Source organism: Chlorocebus sabaeus, chromosome 10, assembly GCF_047675955.1.
Source record: "Chlorocebus sabaeus isolate Y175 chromosome 10, mChlSab1.0.hap1, whole genome shotgun sequence".
NCBI classification, from domain to species: Eukaryota; Metazoa; Chordata; class Mammalia; order Primates; family Cercopithecidae; genus Chlorocebus; species Chlorocebus sabaeus.
This window is the reverse complement of record NC_132913.1, coordinates 36,509-53,330: the sequence shown is the minus strand read 5'-3', so window position 1 is coordinate 53,330 and position 16,822 is coordinate 36,509. Positions and strand designations below refer to the sequence as shown.

The 16,822-nt window shown below is 44.6% G+C and overlaps 1 long non-coding RNA gene across 1 annotated transcript; it reads right to left on the bottom strand.

Annotated features, from left to right (window-relative positions):
• Positions 1-1,940: 1,940 nt before the first annotated feature.
• Positions 1,941-9,796, bottom strand: LOC140712546 (uncharacterized). The gene is made up of 2 exons (XR_012094146.1): positions 7,981-9,796; positions 1,941-4,245 (listed from the first exon to the last, which is right to left on the bottom strand). It is a non-coding gene; the product is annotated as an uncharacterized lncRNA (long non-coding RNA).
• Between the last annotated feature and the right edge of the window lie 7,026 nt (positions 9,797-16,822).

Sequence of the window (16,822 nt, the reverse complement as noted above, 5' to 3'; positions counted from 1 at the left end):
CTTTCCAGTCAGGTATTTCTTGTTTTGTTCATGCTGTTGCTGTCCTTGGGCTGTGTGAATTTCCCTCCACTGCCCTGCCAGATTTCCTTTCCGGTGGATGGGCTTAGTGTCTCATCCGGCAGCCCTGTTTCCTAGTGACCCGGGCCGAGTATCTCATCTGGCAGCCCCGTTTCCTGGTGATCTGGGCCGAGTGTCTCATCCAGCAGCCCTGTTTCCTGGTGATCTGGGCGGAGTGTCTCATCCTGCAGCCCTGTTTCCTGGTGATCTGGGCTGAGTGCCTCCATGAGAACTTGCACCCATCTTCTCCAGTAGTACATCTTTTCACAGCAAGCAAAACATTTTCATCACTTTTCTAGTGGGAGAGGCACTAGTTCTTTTCTGGGCATCGGGAGACCCGAGTTTGTTCTGGTTCCAGCAACAGCTGGTGAGTTACCAAAGACAAGTCGCATCTGGTCCCTGGTCCTTTGCTTTATAAGTAGAATCACAGTCCGAGTGGACATCACTGCCCTGGTCTCTATGCGGTGCTGAGTGTTGTAGGGATGATGGCTAAGTGTCAGGGTGCATTTCCACCACTAGGGGATTACAGGCCAGCCAAAGACACAGGAGGAAAGCTAACAGCCCTGGGCAGGTACACAGAACCAGAGGAGTTTGAAGGGTGGTTCCAAGCTCCGTGGTGTGATTGATGTGATCACAATAAACATTTTATCTCTAAGTCTTGGGCCATTGGATCAAGAGAAGAGAGAGCCGGTGTTGAGTTGTAGTGAGAGGTGTGTGGTTCGTGTGCCTGCTGAGCCTGGCTTGGACTCAATTCCATTGAGTCCCATTCCATTTTACCTTCTGTTTCCACCTTTCTCATGCTCCTGCTTGTTTCTCCAGAAAAAAATGCAATAAATTCCTTTCAAAAACTTTACAAAAGCCATAGATGCTTATTGAAAATAGTTCAAATGATATGGAAGACAGAAAGATAGTGAGTGTTTTTCTGTTTGTTTGGATGAATGTGTCTTTGGGGTAGTCACTATTAACACTGGGTGTATTTCCTTCCAGATCTTTTCCAGTGTACCTACAAATATATATGTACACTTTGTAAAACACAAAATAGTACCTGATAAACACTGAGTCCCCCTACTCCCACTGCGCAGTCTACATGGACATCCTTTCATGGTGATACGATGAGACCTGATCGACTCCTTTTGTTCGCTGGAGTGCTAGGTACTAATAGCTACAGATAACTCACCTTCAGTGGACGTTTGCCATATGACAGGGTCTGTGCTCCAGGCAGACTACATGAAGTGGATCTTAAGGCTTTTTACAACAATGCTATGGGTGAACACAGTAATTGTTAACATTTTGCAAATGATAGGATTGCAGTAGAGAGAAGCAAAGCTGCTTGCTCAAACTCATGGCACGATTCCCAACAGAGAGAGAGAAAACTTTTAAAACAATTGTTGTTATAGTCAGGTGATTTATGATCATTTGAAGAAATAGTGCATTCAGTGAATACATTTCAGGGTCTGGTACAGTCTGGGAGCTGTTCCTGAAAATGCACTGGGCTAGAGGTAAGGGAGCGGTCCATTGGCCCTGGACCCCTAGTGCAAGGAGGGAGGTCCCGGGGAGAGGGGGTATGGAGAAGAGGTCTCTGAACAAACCTTGCAACGTCCATTTCTGCTGAGTCTGGTTCGAGGTGTGGCTCTTGACATGTACACTTTTCAGAGATACTTGGTTAAGATTTTTATCATGGCTCACCTGAGCAGCCATGGTTTCGAACTACCTGGAGATGTGGTCTGGAAGGCCAGTGCTATGGCCATCCTTCCCGCTCCTGCAGGAGGGGAGTCATCCTGGGACTAGAGGGCTTCGCCTGTAATCAGCTATCTCATAATAAGTGGATTTGATGCTGGTTTCGTTAGGTCAGGAAATTTCCCATTTGGAAGGAAAACTGATACTTGTTTTTGGGTTTTGCTGAGGAGCCACAGGGTTTAGAGCAGGGACTGGAAGTTTGTTGAGACACACGTGAGTGCACTCAAACATCTTCCATGAAACATGGAAATAAAGGCAGTGTTCCAGAGAGGTCCCTGGCTTTGGGATATAAATATTTCTGTAACAGAATGGTACTGGATGTCTGCTGTATTTTTTTCTCTGCTATTTTGGCAAGTTTTATTTGGTGTGTGTCTCCTGTACACAAGGTATGACATCAGTTTTTGCCACCAAGTATTTACAGCCATTGGTTACCTCCTATGTGGGTCACTTTTGTGCCGTGGTTTCTTTGAGGAAATTGTAGGTCTCCTACCCAAAGCACATTGCCCATTTCAAGGTGCTCCTGGTTTCTGAACACCTGTGGCAGTGCCTTCCATGTGGGTGAAGCCCGCCGAGAAAGTACCCCTCCCCAGGAGGTGGGGACTGGTGATTGCCTGAGTGAGGAGGCCGGGGATGAGCTCTGGACTAGAACTTGTGACCGGCTGCTTTTCCTTCCCCTCGTCTCCCTCCTATTTTTCCACCACCCCCACTTTTTAAAAATTTCTTATAAAAAATTAAGCAAGTATTTTGGTTTCCTTTATTCGCTATTCCTTTCTAATCGTATGCAGAATGAGCCTGGGAAAGTGGAAAGGAAAGTTGTACTTAGCTTCAGATGATCCTACCAGCCCCGCATTGAGGGGCTTCCATCAGGTGGCATTGTCAAGTGGCGTTCTGGAGGTTCTCCTTTCAGTCCTCAGCGTTAACCAGCAGAGGCAGGTGGCACTTATTCCTGGTTAATGTTGAGGAAGTTGAGCTCAAAGTGGCTAAGGGAACTTCCCAAAGTCACATAGGAAGTAGCAGAGTAGAACCAAACACAGATTGTCTCTGAATCAGGCAGGTCATCAGATTCCAAAATGGGCTGTTAATTTTTGGAGGTCAAAAAGCTGAACAGACAAAGCTATTTCTTTTTTCTTCGTCGTCGTCGTCTTCTTCTTCTTCTTCTTCTTCTTCTTCTTCTTCTTCTTCTTCTTCTTCTTCTTCTTTTTCTTCTTCTTCTTCTTCTTACTCCTCCTCCTCCTCCTCCTCTTCCTCCTCCTCCTCCTCCTTTTTTGAGCTAGGATTTCACTATGCAGCCTAGGCTGGTCTAGGCTCAAGCTGTCCTCCTGCCTTAGCGTTCTGAGTACTGGGCTTACAGGTTTGTGTCACCACACCCAACAGAACAGACATTTCTTTAAAGAAGACATGCAAATGGCCAAAAAATATGTGAGAAAAATTCTTAGTATCACTTATAATCAGAGAAATGCAAATCAAAACCACAGTGAGGTATCATCTCACCTGTCAGGATGAGTATTACCAAAAAGACAAAAAATCCTGGCGAGGATATGGAGACAAGGGAGCTCTTACACACTGTAGGGGGGTGTAAACTAGAGCAGCTGGCTGGGCGTGGGGCGCACGCTGACATCCCAGCACTTTGGGAGGCGGAGGCGGGCAGATCACTTGAGGTCAGGAGTTTGAAACCAGCCTGGCCAACATGGTGAAACCCCGTCTCTACTAAAAACACAAAAATTATCTGGGAGCGGTGGATCACACCTGTAATCCCAGCACTGTTGGGCGGCTGAGGTGGGTGGGTCACTTGAGGCCAGGAGTTCAAGACCAGCCTGGCCAATGTTGTGAAACCCCATCTCTACAAAAAAATACAAAAATTTGCCAGGTGCAGTGGCGGGTGCCAGTAATCCCAGCTACTCAGGAGGCTGAGGCATGAGAACCACTTGAACCTGGGAGGCAGATGCTACAGTGAGCAAGCCGAGGTTACACCACTATACTCCAGCCTGGGCAACAGTGAGACTCTGTCTCGAAGAGAAAAAAGAGAAAGAGTAAGAGTAAGCTAAGGCACCCACTATGGCAAACAGTATGGAGGTTCCTCAGAAAACTGCAAATGAAATTACAGTGTGATCCAGCAGTCCCACTACAGTGTAGATACCCAAAGAAAAGGAAATCAGTGTCAGAGGGGCATCCGCACCTCTGTTTCCTACAGCACTGTTCACCATAGCCAAGATACGGAATCAGCCTCGGTGTCCAACAGCAGATGATGGATAGAGAAAATGTGGTCTTTATACACAGTAGCATACTATTCAGCCATAACACAAGATGAAGTCCTGTTATTCTCAGCAATGTGGATGGAACTGGAAGATATTATGAAATAAGCCAGAGACAGATAGTTACACAGCACATGTTCTCTTATGTGGAAGGCAAAAAAGAGTGGATCTCATTGAAGTTGAAAGTAGACAGAGGATCCTAGAGGGTGAGAAGGGTGGGGGAAGAGGGAGATAGGGAGAAATGTGTTAAAGGATACAAAATTCTAGCTGGATAGGAATAAGTTCTAGTGTTCTATAACATAGGATGACTATAGTTAACAAGAATATATAGTTTCAGACTGGGCGCGGTGGCTCATGCCTGTAATCCTAGCACTTTGGGAGGCTGAGGTGGGTGGATCACCTGAGGTCAGGAGTTTGAGACTAGCCTGGCCAACGTGGTGAAACCCCATCTCTACTAAAAATACAAAAATTAGCTGGGCATAGTGGTGAGTGCCTGTGTAATCCCAGCTACCAGGGAGGCTGAGGCAGGAGAATAGCTTGAACCTGGGAAGCAGATGTTGCAGTGAGCTGAGATCACACCACTGCCCTGTAGCCTGGGCAACAGAGTAAGACTTTGTCTCAAAAAAAAAAATATGTGTGTGTGTGTGTGTATATATATATATTTCCAGATAACTGGAGGAAGGGCATTGAACGATGCCAACACAAAGAAATGATAAATGTTTGAGATGGTGGATATGCTAATTATGCTGATCACCTACAATACATGTATTATAACATCACCATGTGTACTACATACATATGTACAGTACACAATTATGTGTCAATTAAAAAAGAAAAAACTGAACTTAGATTGGAATGACTATGAAGTAGCTAGCTTTTTCATATTTTTTATATAGACCCTAGGCATTTATTTTAGGTAAACTACCCTTGGCTTCAGGAAATGTTTAGTATTTGAATTTTAGCCTTGCATTTTATAATACAGAGAAGTAAAACTGTAGGCTTGCTTTAGATACAGTCACAGGGATTTGCCGTGATGACCTTTTTATGTAATAAGGGGGAAATATACCTGAATTAATAGGCATACATGCTCAGTTTTCTCCCTCGTACACATTTTTAGTTGTTGTCCCGGCATTGTGATACTTATGTAAACAGTATGAGATAGGTAGGAATCAGAATTTTAAGGTAAGAATACTTAAAGTTATGTATTTTTCAAACTTCCAAACTGGATATTTTACATGTCCATTATATAACTGTAATTAAATTATCAAAAAGACAATACCTGTCTTTAATATGGGTGATGCTCTAGCTTTTCTTTTCTTTTTTTTTTTTTTTTTTTTTTTTTTTTTTTTTTTGAGACAGGGTCTCACTTTCTCCCAGGCTGGAGTGTAGTGGTGCGATCATGGCTCACTGCAGCCTCAGCCTCATAGGCTCGAGAGATCCTCCCACCTCAGCCTCCCAAGTAGCTGGGACCACAGGTGTACAACACCATGCCCAGCTAATGTTTAAAATGTTTTGCAGAGACAGGGCCTCCCTCTGTTGCTCAGGCTGGTCTGGGATTCCTGGATTCAAGTGATTCTCCTGCTTCATCCTCCCAAAGTGCTGTGATTAGAGGCATGTGTTACTGCCTGGCCCCATATAAGTGGGATGATGACTTGAGCCTAGGAGTTCCACACCAGCCTGGGTAACATGGTACAAGACCCTGTCTCTACAAAAACTAAAAAAATTAACTGGTCATGGTGGCACCTGCCTGTGGTCCCAGCTACTCCAGGAGGCTGAGGCGGGAGGATAACTTGAGCCCAGGAGTCAAGGCTGCAGTGAGCTCTGACCTTGTCATTGCATTCCAGCCTGGGTGACAGAGTGAGACCTTGTCTCTTAAAAAAACTTACTGGCTACCTGATTATTCATAGGAAAAAAACCTGAACTCTTCTCTAAACCTCATACCTAGTACAAAAATTAACTCAAAATGGATCATAGACTAAAATGTAAAATGCAAAATAAAGATGAAAAGAGGAGCTAGAGACTGGGAGAAACTATTTGCAAACCACATGTCTGATAAAGGCCTCATATCTATAATATATAAATAACTATCCAAATTCAGCAGTGAAACCGAATCATCTAGTTTGAAAATGAATAAAAGACCTGAAGAGACATTTCAGATAACATATAAGCACATGAAAAGCTGTTCAACATCATGAGCTATCAGAAAAATGCACACTAAAGGCACGTCACTATACACCTATCAGAATGCCTAAAATAAAAAGTAGTAACAAGACCAATGCTGGTGAGGACGCGGGGAAACGGGATCACTCACACTTGGCTGGTGGGAATGGAAGACGGTACAGCCATTCTGGAAAACAGCTTGACAGTTTCTTAAAAAACTCAATGTGCAATTGCCATAGGATGCAGCACTCACATTCATGGGCAGTTATCCCAGAGAAATGAAGACTTATGTTCACACAAAAGCCTATATGTATCTGTTCATAGCAGCATTATTTATAAAGGCTGGAAACTGGAAACGACCTGGAGACTGCTCAGCAGGTGAATGGTTAAACAAACTGGTGCACCCAGACCCCAGATACCACTCTGTAGTAGTTAATGACATCCTTGTTCATCAGTCTTTCAAACTAGAAACCACCATCATGTTTACTCCCCTTTTTTCCATCCTGGGTCTGAGTGGACTTCATTTTGCATTTCTTTCCAATGCATTTTCCCTCTGTCCTTTCTGGTTGCACCTCATGCCTCATTTGAACCGTTGTAAGAGCCACCAAATTGTTTCTCTGTCTCATCATGGAATCCTTTCTACACTTCATGCCCCACATTGCCATTGGAACAATCTTTCCAAAACATGAACAAACTAACTTAAAAGAAATATCCCAGGTAGCCTTCCAAATAAGTATAAGCTTTCTGTTAGAAGTTTGACTTCTTGTCTATAGGGAACCCCAGGACTGTAGAGAGACGGATTTGCTGTCTGCATTTTCAGATCAGGCAGAAATCCCTGGAGGGGCCCATGTGGAATAGTGGCACAAATACCGGTTCTAGAATCAGAAGCCCTCATATCCTGGTTCTAACACTAGCTGGATGTTCTTGGGAAAGTTTTGATTTCATAACCTCAGAAACTCCATTTCTTAAGAAATGGAGATGGGAAAACATACTCAAGGGATCACACAAGGCTGCTGGGAGGAGCAGATGAGGGCCATGGTGAACATGCTGTGTAATCCGTGAAGTACGTCGTATGTGTGAGAAGTGGAACTGTGTGGATAGCGGTTCTGGAATCATTGTATGAAAACGATGGAAAGCACATTCGTAGTTCTGCCTGATGATACCACTGGGCACCTGTGTTGTACGTGACTGCAACATGGGTGAGGCCCGGGTCAGTACAGCTCACAGTTTGGTTTTCATGCAGTTAGAAAGGCCCGAGAGGACCCTTCCCCCCTCCAGCTGTAGGAAGGAGGCGGCTGTCTCCTGCCTCTATTTGGTGGGATTGTCTGTGGCTCCTTGGGGACAGGAATGCAGGGAGTCGGGGAAGAAAGCCGGCCTGACTGCTCGCTAGTCACCCTTCCCCCAGGAAGGAGTGGAGGGGTCATTTCGTGGTAACTTGCCAAGTCTTTCTTAACCCATCTGCTCTTTGAAATGACCAGCATGACAAGTAAAAGACCCGTTAGAGACAGATGGGCTGTGTGTCCCGTGCGTTTATGGCTTTGTGGCCTCAGAGCTGCCAGAACTCGATAGCTTTCTGGGGAACGGTGGGTCAGCCAAGGGGCTGAAAATAGAGGAAGAAAATTCACCCTCACTGCTCTGGTCTGGGAGTGATGACTGAGGAGAGCGGCATGGAGGGCCCAGCCGTGGGGTCCCTCTCAAGCACACCCTCACCGCAGTGGGAATGCGGGTCTCAACCTCCCTAGGCCTCCGTGATTTTCGTCTGTCACATACTCACCTCCAGCAGGGACGTCTATGGTGATGAGATGAGGGAGCATCATAGCACATGTGGCGCTTAGTAGGCTTGTGGTGAGTGGACGCTGGCGTCAGTGGAACAGGAGACTGGGCGCTGCATGTGGACGCACTCACGTGCTGGTGGCATGAGTGGACAGAGGGGAGAGGGACGCTCTGCCGTTCTCCTTTTGGTCTGTCACTCCCGCTGTTGTGAACAGAATCCGTGAGTGTATTCTGTTGCCCCAGTCTACTTGGTAGGCTGATTGTTCAATTTTTTGCTTCCACTTTTGATTTCTTAAGAATGGGAAAAGGAATACTTCAGTTACTTTTCTGGTTGATGGCATACTTTCCTTGATATCACCTTAATGCTTTTTAATTTCTATGTATTTTGGATGCTGGAGCTTGCCTGACATCTGTGTTTTTAGGCCTCACCCTCGAGCATAACTGTTGGCCACACCAGGACCAGAGAGAAGTGACCAGACCGATTGGTAGCAGGGCTAGGACTGGAATTCTCCAGCCTTTTGGCGCCCAGCAGGCTCTGTTTTCTGTATTGCACTGCTCTTCCCTGTTTCGACCCCTGTTAGGACAGTGGATGTGAAATGTAGCTGGACGCTTTTGGGGGTGTGCTAGGAGTGTGGCAGATGCCTCAAACTGGCAGGCAGATGCCTCAAACTGTCATTTTCCCCTGATTCTGAATTCTCATGGCTCAGAGTCAGTCTCTAGGCTACGGACCGGGAAGACGCAGGAAGTTGTTTTGTATGACAAACTATGCCAGGGCATTTTTTTCACCCGGCAATTTATTTGGTTTGGACTGGAATAAATCTCTGATATTGTTTTCTTTGACAATATTATTAGGGAGTGGAGCCTGACTTGTTAACCTAGTCTGATTCATAGTGCTTAGAATCTCAGTGAGTGTGTGTTGAACGGAGCGGAAGTGTGAGAGCATCTTGGACAGTGGTTTGCAAACCTAGCTGCATCTGGGGGGCTGTGAAAAACACATGCGTGCTTACTCCAGACCAGTTGAAATAGAATCTGCAGGAATGGAGCCTGGGCAGCTATAGTGCTGTTAAAAACCCCCAGGTGGTTCTGATATACCCTAAAGGTTGAGTAAAGGTTGAGATCCACTGATCCACAGTGAATTGGAGTCCTGGATCATAGACATGCCTTACGCTTTCACCAGCTTAGAATGGTTCTTGTGCTTTAGAACTGTGAAAAAGTGTTATGCAAACAAGTGTGGAAATAGCCTAAATGCCACATCCTGTTACTACCTGTCATGAAGTACATTGACCAGTTATTCACTCTATTCTGATCTCTACCCATTCCACCTTTTCTTCATGGAACAATAATTTGACAGTTGGTTATGCAGAACCAGAGTAAGTCTAGTTTGATTGGCGGGAAACGATTTTGGGTATGAAGTACTCTTTAGGCATTGATTGAACTCTTGTTTGTACCACCGCTGTGCTGGACAGTTTATAAATATTACTTCTTTAAACAAGGCCTATGGAGTCAGGCTGCCTGGGTTTTGCTAAGTAGTTGTGTCATTTGGGGCAAGTTTTTAAGCTTATATAAACCTGACTTTCATCTATGAAATGGGATGACAAGGGGTCATTATCATCTCACAGGATCGTGTAAATGTGTGTGTAAAGTGCTTAGTTTCGTGCCTAACACATAATAACTAGTTAATAAAGTTATTACACCATCGTCATCATATTTAAATGTAAATATTAAGAGCTAATAAATGTGTAAAAGGTACTATACGTTTACCCATTGACTACTTTAGTTTTAAGTGGTTGGGTTAATTTATCCCTTAAATATTGGCCTCTTGAATACCTTGAATTTCAATTGAACGTAGCCAGAGGATTTCATAATTGGACCATTGCCTCTGGAAGTTGGAGCTTTGTTTGTTCGTTTGCTTTCACTTCCTACACTAAACATGTGGCTGTGCACACCTTTATGGTGACTTCTGGTACTGGGGAATCAAAGCTTCATTCGCTTCTTTGGAGGAGATGATCTTATGCTATATGAAGCACTCAGACTTTGTTAACTGTGTACCATCCAGACAAGACCAGGTGCTTCCCATGGCAGCCTGTCCTTTTCTTAGCTCTCTCATCCTTCTATTCCTCTTTATACTAGAACTTGTCTTTGAACAAGGAATGTTGTTTTGTAACTGCTAGGTCCCCAGCAATTAGTAATGCCTAGCACATACTAGGTGCCTTCTGAATGTTAATAGGTGATAATCTAGCAGAACACAAGATAAATCCGCAGATTGAGATTTAAGCTGTGTGGTATGAACGCTGCATTGGCAAACTTATTAAATCAATTTTGTTAATACAAGTTTAACATATTTTAGTAACTGACTTAATTCAGGAATCATTTACTGAGTGTCTTCTAGGCCAGACACTGGGGACAGAAAGGTAATAATATATGATCCCTGCCTCATGCACAGGAAGTCTAGTGCGATGGACAGACACGTGCCAATGGCTGCCATGGAATATGGTGAGCATTAAGATAAAGGGGCACCCTGTGTGCCCTTGGAGCACAGAGCAGGGTTTGTGTTCTGGGAACATCGGCTCCATGTGAAAACACAATTTAAATTTTCTTTTTTCTTTTTCTTTTTTTTTTTTTTTGAGACAGAGTCTTGCTCTGTGGTCCAGGCTGGAGTACAGTGGTGTGATCTCGGCTCACTGCAACGTGCTTCCCCCAGGTTCAAGCGATTCTCGTGCCTCAGCCTCCCGAGTAGCTGGGATAACAGGTGTGCGCCACCACGCCTGGCTAATTTTTGCATTTATAGCAGAAATGGAGTTTCACCATGCTGGCCGGGCTGGTCTTGGACTCCTGACATCAGGTGATCCTCCCACCTTGGCCTTCCAAAGTTCTGGAATTATAGGCATGTATGTATTCATCCTTTTAAATATCTGCGGGTAGCACTTAACTTTAAATGGGTACTAATTAAACTATTGAATGACTTTAGTATGGATTGAATGACTTTGCTTGGGCCTCGTTTTTAATTTCCTTCATTAGAGGAAAAAAAAAAAAATGCACGTTGAATATCCCTCATCCAAACTGCTTGGAACCAGAAGTGTCTCAGATTTCTTTACATTTTTGGATTTTTGAATATTTGTATTATACTTGCTGGTTGAGCATCCTGAATTCAAAAATTCAGAGTCTGAGCTGTTCCAATGAACGTTTCGTTGAGCGTCACGTCAGCACTCAAAAGTTGTGGATTTCAGAGTTTCTGGTTAGGGAGACACATCCTGTATGGGTGCTGGAATGTCGCAGGAGTTCTGGACCAGAGGTTGGGTGACTAGGGTTTGGTTTTTGCTTTGTTACTAAACAGGCTGTTTTCTTCCATAAGCTCAGCTTTAAATCCCCCGGTTGTCAAAGAAAGGAATGGGCCATCTGATGTTTAAGGCCTCTGTTAGTTCTGACTTGGAGACACCTGACTTCAGTTCATCTTCCTTAGGAGGGGACAAAGAATATGGGAATTTTGAAATTGTTAGTCAACATCTACAGGGTCGTTGCAGCCTGGTTTTGGGTAAAGGTCATCTTTAGTGAGCCCAGGGAGAAACAGTGGTTTAGCTGTCAGCTGAGAGGGATAAGTGGTCCTATTAATTTTCCTCTGTGTTAGTGAAAGCATTGTTAAGGGTCACAGCGTTAGTGGAGCTGGCTGGAAAGAGGAGGGGAACTCACTGTTACAGGTTATATTGAATGTCTTTTCAGTCACTAAATGCTTTTTATGATATGTTTTTCAGGATTTCAGTGTTGTATGATTTCTCTGTGTTAAGCACAGGAAATTTAACATCAGCAAAAAAGAATGCTCTTTCTTTTTTTTTTTCTTTGAGATGGACTTTCGCTCTTGTCGCCCAGGCTGGAGTGCAGTGGCGTGATCTCAGCTCACTGCAACCTCGACCTCCTGAGTTCAAGGGATTTTCCTGCCTCAGCCTCCTGAGTAGCTGGAATTACAGGTGCCCGCCAGCATGCCCGGCTAATTTTTGTATTTTTAGTACAGATGGGACTTTGCCATATTGGCCAGGCTGTTCTTGAACTTCTGACCTCAGGTGATCTTCCTGCCTCGGCTTCCCAAATTGCTGGGATTACAGGCATGCGCCGCCATGCCTGGCCTTGAATGTTCTTTCTATGGGAATCTACGAAAGCCAACTTTTGAGTCTAGTGGCAGAAAACCTCTTCTTCATTGTTTAGCTGTGCTGTCAGCTTGGAGGGCTTCAAGTCCAGCTGAAAAAGCTGTAGTATTTTAGGTCAGTTGGCTGTCTTGGAGAACTTCATGAGCACTGGGCTGGAGTGATACTGTCAGAGTTCATGAGCTGTTTGAGACTCTCAAAGCCTAGATACTGGGGTTGCCCAAATACGTCAGCTGGACTCACTGTTTCTCTCGGGAGTCGGGGGATGGAAAATGCTGTGGTCTTAACTCTTCTCTTAATTTTGCAGTACTGTTATTAATGGTAGGAATGATTTCATACGTTTGCATTTCGCTTTGTAATTCACAGAGAATTTTAAAATCCATTATCTGATTTTATTCCCTCAGCAGTTCTGTGAAAAAGGTAGAGCACTTTCATATCTTCTGTTTTCCCATGATTCTCTTGTGGCTCACAGAAGCTAAGAGCCTTCACCAAGGTCATAGGGTGAATGAGTCGCAGAGCTGCGAGTAGAGGCTCAGGCTTCTAGTGACCCTGTTTCTTCCTTGATAGCTCGCTCTGGTGGCGCTATGTTCAGGTAACTGCGCATGCTCGGTTTGGTCTTTTGTAAATCCCTGCCCCATTTCGGGGGAGGTTCTTGGGAGGCTTCTATTCGTTTTGGAGCATTTAAGTATCTTGTCCTCTCTCCCTCTTCCCAGATGCATGGGCAGTTCTGCAGGCCCCCAGGCTGGCCCTTGTGCGTGGGGGCGTCTCCTGCCTCCACGTTGCTTGCATGCCCCCTTCTGAAGGTGCTCTTCCCCGCATGGAACCCCCTCGTGCTGCCTCCACACTGCAGGCTGTTCGGTAAATGTTCCTAAGTCAGCATCGTTGTTTTCTAGAAATGGGACGGGGTATGGATGCCAAGTTCTTTTCTGTGTGAAGTCTTCGATTGTATCATCTTGCCTTCCCTGTGTGTGCTCCTTGAGGTTGTCGCTGTGTTGTGGTCATCTGTGTTCCCTAGGGTGCCTCCCTTGGAGTCCTGGCGGTATTAGACATGTAGTCAGTGTTCACAGCCTAAATGAAAGAAAGGCCAACAGAGTCATTAAATCTGGAAAATGACAAGTGAGGGAAAGGAATTTTTATTGGAGGCATGTGAAAAAGAAATCTTTTTAGCAAAGTTGACCTGTTTCTCAACTGAAGTTGAATTTCAGCTCAGAAAAGCAGCTGTGTGCCCAGATGGCTTTGGGATTTCAGTTTGTGACAGATGAATTGAATTTGTTGTTGTATGACTGTGTTATCCTTTTGTGGTTTTATTAGGCCTTTCTCCCAAACGGAATCGATTTTTCTATAAAACTCACACTTCCTTTTTGAGAAGTGTAACACCAATTGTATGGGATGGTCTCCCAAAAGATTACCAGCCAGGAACCGAACACACTGCCTGAGACTCACGGCCCCTGGTTTCTGCCTGTGCAGCTGCAGGGCAGAGAGGCACGCTCGAGCTGAAATCAAGACGCATGTCTGCATCTTCTCTTTCTTGACTGCTGTTTCGTCTCTGAGCTGGCCTGCTTTCAACGTCTAGGAGCTTGGTGGGTGTAGACACATTACGGTATGGAGGAGGGATACGGCGTTGCCACAGCCAGGAGACTCGCTGAAGTCTCTGTTCTCTTCCTGCTCACTGCTCTGACTTTGTATAAGTCACATGTGTAGGGCTGTGCACAGTGGCTTACACCTGGAATCCCAGCACTTTGGGAGGCCAACCTGGGAGGATCTCTTGAGCCCAGAGTTTGGAACCAGTCTGGGCAACATGGTGAAAGCCCATCCCTACAAAAAATAAAAATTAAAAAATTAGCCAGGTGTATTGGCTTATGCCTGTAATCCCAGCTACTGGAGAGGCTGAGGTGCGAGAATCACTTGAGCCCGGGAAGTCGAGGCTGCAGTGAACCATCATCACGCCACTGCACTCCAGCCTGGTCAGAGCAAGACCTTGTCTCAAAACAGACAAAAACAAACAAACAAAAACCCATGTGTAATAGTGGCAGTAGTTAACTTTTGAAAGTTTGAAGAAAAGTTTCTAAATCACCCGTGACCATGGACAATTTACTTAGCCTTTCTATGCCTCAGTTTCCTCATCTATGAAAAATGAGAGAATATGGTACTGATCTTACAGGATCATTAAACCATTGCCCAGATTGCTTATAGAGCTAGAGCTTTTTCCTTGAAGTACATGAGTATGGTTGTCAGACATCTGAAACCCGAAGCCATCTTACAACATCATTTGGATGCTACCCCCTCTTCGCCCTCTTTTTCCATTTGTAAGGGACAAGGATCCAGGAAGGAAAGAATCAGCTTACAAAGGCTTTTGTTACAATTAATCGTTCATGTTCTTTCTTTCGGTATCTTATTCTCTGTTTACATATTTTTTTTTATTACATTTTTTGAGACAGAGTCTTGCTCTGTCACCCAGGCTGGAGTGCAGTGGCACGATCTCGGTTCACTCCAACCTCTGCCTCCCAGGTTCAAGTGATTCTTGTGCCTCAGCTTCCTGAGTAACTGAGATTACAGGTGTGTGCCACCACGTCCAGCTAATTTTTATGTTTTTAGTGGAGACAAGGTTTCGTCATGTTGGTCAGGCTGATCTTGAACTCCTGAACTCAGGTGATCTGCCTGCCTCAGTCTCCCAAAGAACTGAGAGTACAGATGTGAGCCACCGCCCCCGGCCGCTGTTTTCATTTTGTAACACTAGCGTCACTCCAGTGTAGGGTGGCTAGGGGTATTCTTCTTTCCTGTTTCCTGGTGTATTTTCCTCTACAGTATTGATCACTCTTTAACATACTTTTTGGTTGTCTGTCGCTACCTACAAAAATATATGTTCGCTGTTATATCACCAGTGTCTGGCACATAGATAGTCAATATTTGTTGAATGAATGAATGAATGAATGAATGGGCTGAAAGAACCTTATTCTTCTTTCTTCTGTCAGTTCACACCAAATGCTTTTGGAAAATGCTATATGAACAGGGATCATAAGCAGCAGAGGTTACACACATGGCTGTGGGATAGCCCATCATCCTCAGATAATTGTCTGGAAGGAGGTGGAGTACTTGAGTAGAAATGATACAAGATAACTTCTTCAGGAAATCAGCCAAGTGTCACAGCTTTTCACACAGGCGTGTGATGTTTGCGTATGTGTGTATGAAGAGCTGTCATGGCCTAGAATCACGGGCCTTTAGATCCCTTGTACAGATAGAAAAGTAAAGTCGGAGGCCCAGGAATGCTGTAGGCCACCAAGGTAGAGTCCCTGTCTGTCCTTCTCAGTGTCCGGTCACTTCTCACTGCACTCCCCTCTTTACTCCTAAAGCCACTTTCCCTGACTCTGAATGTGTAACCACGAGGGAGAAAATGTACTCCAGGCTCACAATTTGTGGAGAAAAAGCCCAGCACCTAAAAATAATGTTCACAAAGTTTGTACCTAGAAAACGTGGCCATTTCTATCATGTCTTTGAATTTCCCTGTTTCTCATACATTTTATAAACAAGACAGTAGAAGGAGATTCGTGAACAGCAACTTTAGAACAAGGGGGAAAAAATCAAACCTAGAGCATTCCAGTTTCTGTTTTCTTCTCAGTTTAGGGCTGAGGCACTTGAGCTTCCTGTCTAAGGGACTACTCAAATCTGATTAGAAGCCATTGTGGGCTGGTAATTATCCATAATTTTAGGAAGACAGATGTAGCACCAACTCTGTTCTCTAATAGCAGGCTTATTAATTTTAAATTTGCATGGCAGGAGAATCAGATGGCGAGGTGAGATAAGCATTCAGATGCTTGGTCAATGATAGCTGTTTACTTCCACGTGTCACATGGGGATTTGGGACCCGGGAAGTCCACTGAGAACTGATGATTGTCTGTCCCCTAACCAGCTGGGTTCTTTTTCATCCTGAGCTCAGAAAGATTGCTCCTACTGCAGCCAGGGAAGACAGGTTGTTGACTGGTTAGAAATCATGGTAGGTTATTTTCTCCACTCGCAGTTCGCAGTTGGAAAGCAGAGCTATCAAAAAGTTGTCTCTGTTGTATTTCAAATCTGGGTGTTTAAAAAATTATGTAAGCAATTTAATCATTTCTTTAACAGTAGTTGTGTGTGTTCTTGATGCGAATGAGAGGTGCATTCCCTTGTAAAATCCCTGGGACTTAATAGGAAGATGTGAGCCTTAGAACAGAAGTTGGTTTTCTAGATGATCACGTAGATATGATGCTGAGCACTAGACAAAGATGTTGATTGAAGCGATTTAAAAAAATTTTGTCTGAGTTCAGATTTTACACCAATATTTAGAAAATCAGCAAAAGAACTTGGAGGAATGTTCTCAGGCATCCAGTTCAGCCCCCTGCGCACATTGTCATAAAATCCGAGTGTGTGTACAGGGAGACGCATTCCTTTCTGTTCTCATCACTGGCCCTTCCCTGGCTCTGCACCTGCCTGTCATGCGCGTCCCTGTGAAGAGACCACCAAACAGGCTTTGTTTGAGCAATAAAACTTTTTAATCACCTGGGTGCAGGCGGGCTGAGTCTGAAAAAGAGAGTCAGCGAAGGGAGATAAGGGTGGGGGCGTTTTATAGGATTTGGGTAGGTAAAGGAAAATTACAGTCAAAGGGGGGGTTGTTCTCTGGTGGGCAGGAGTGGGGGTCACAAGGTGCTCAGTGTGGGAGCTTTTTGAGCCAGGAAA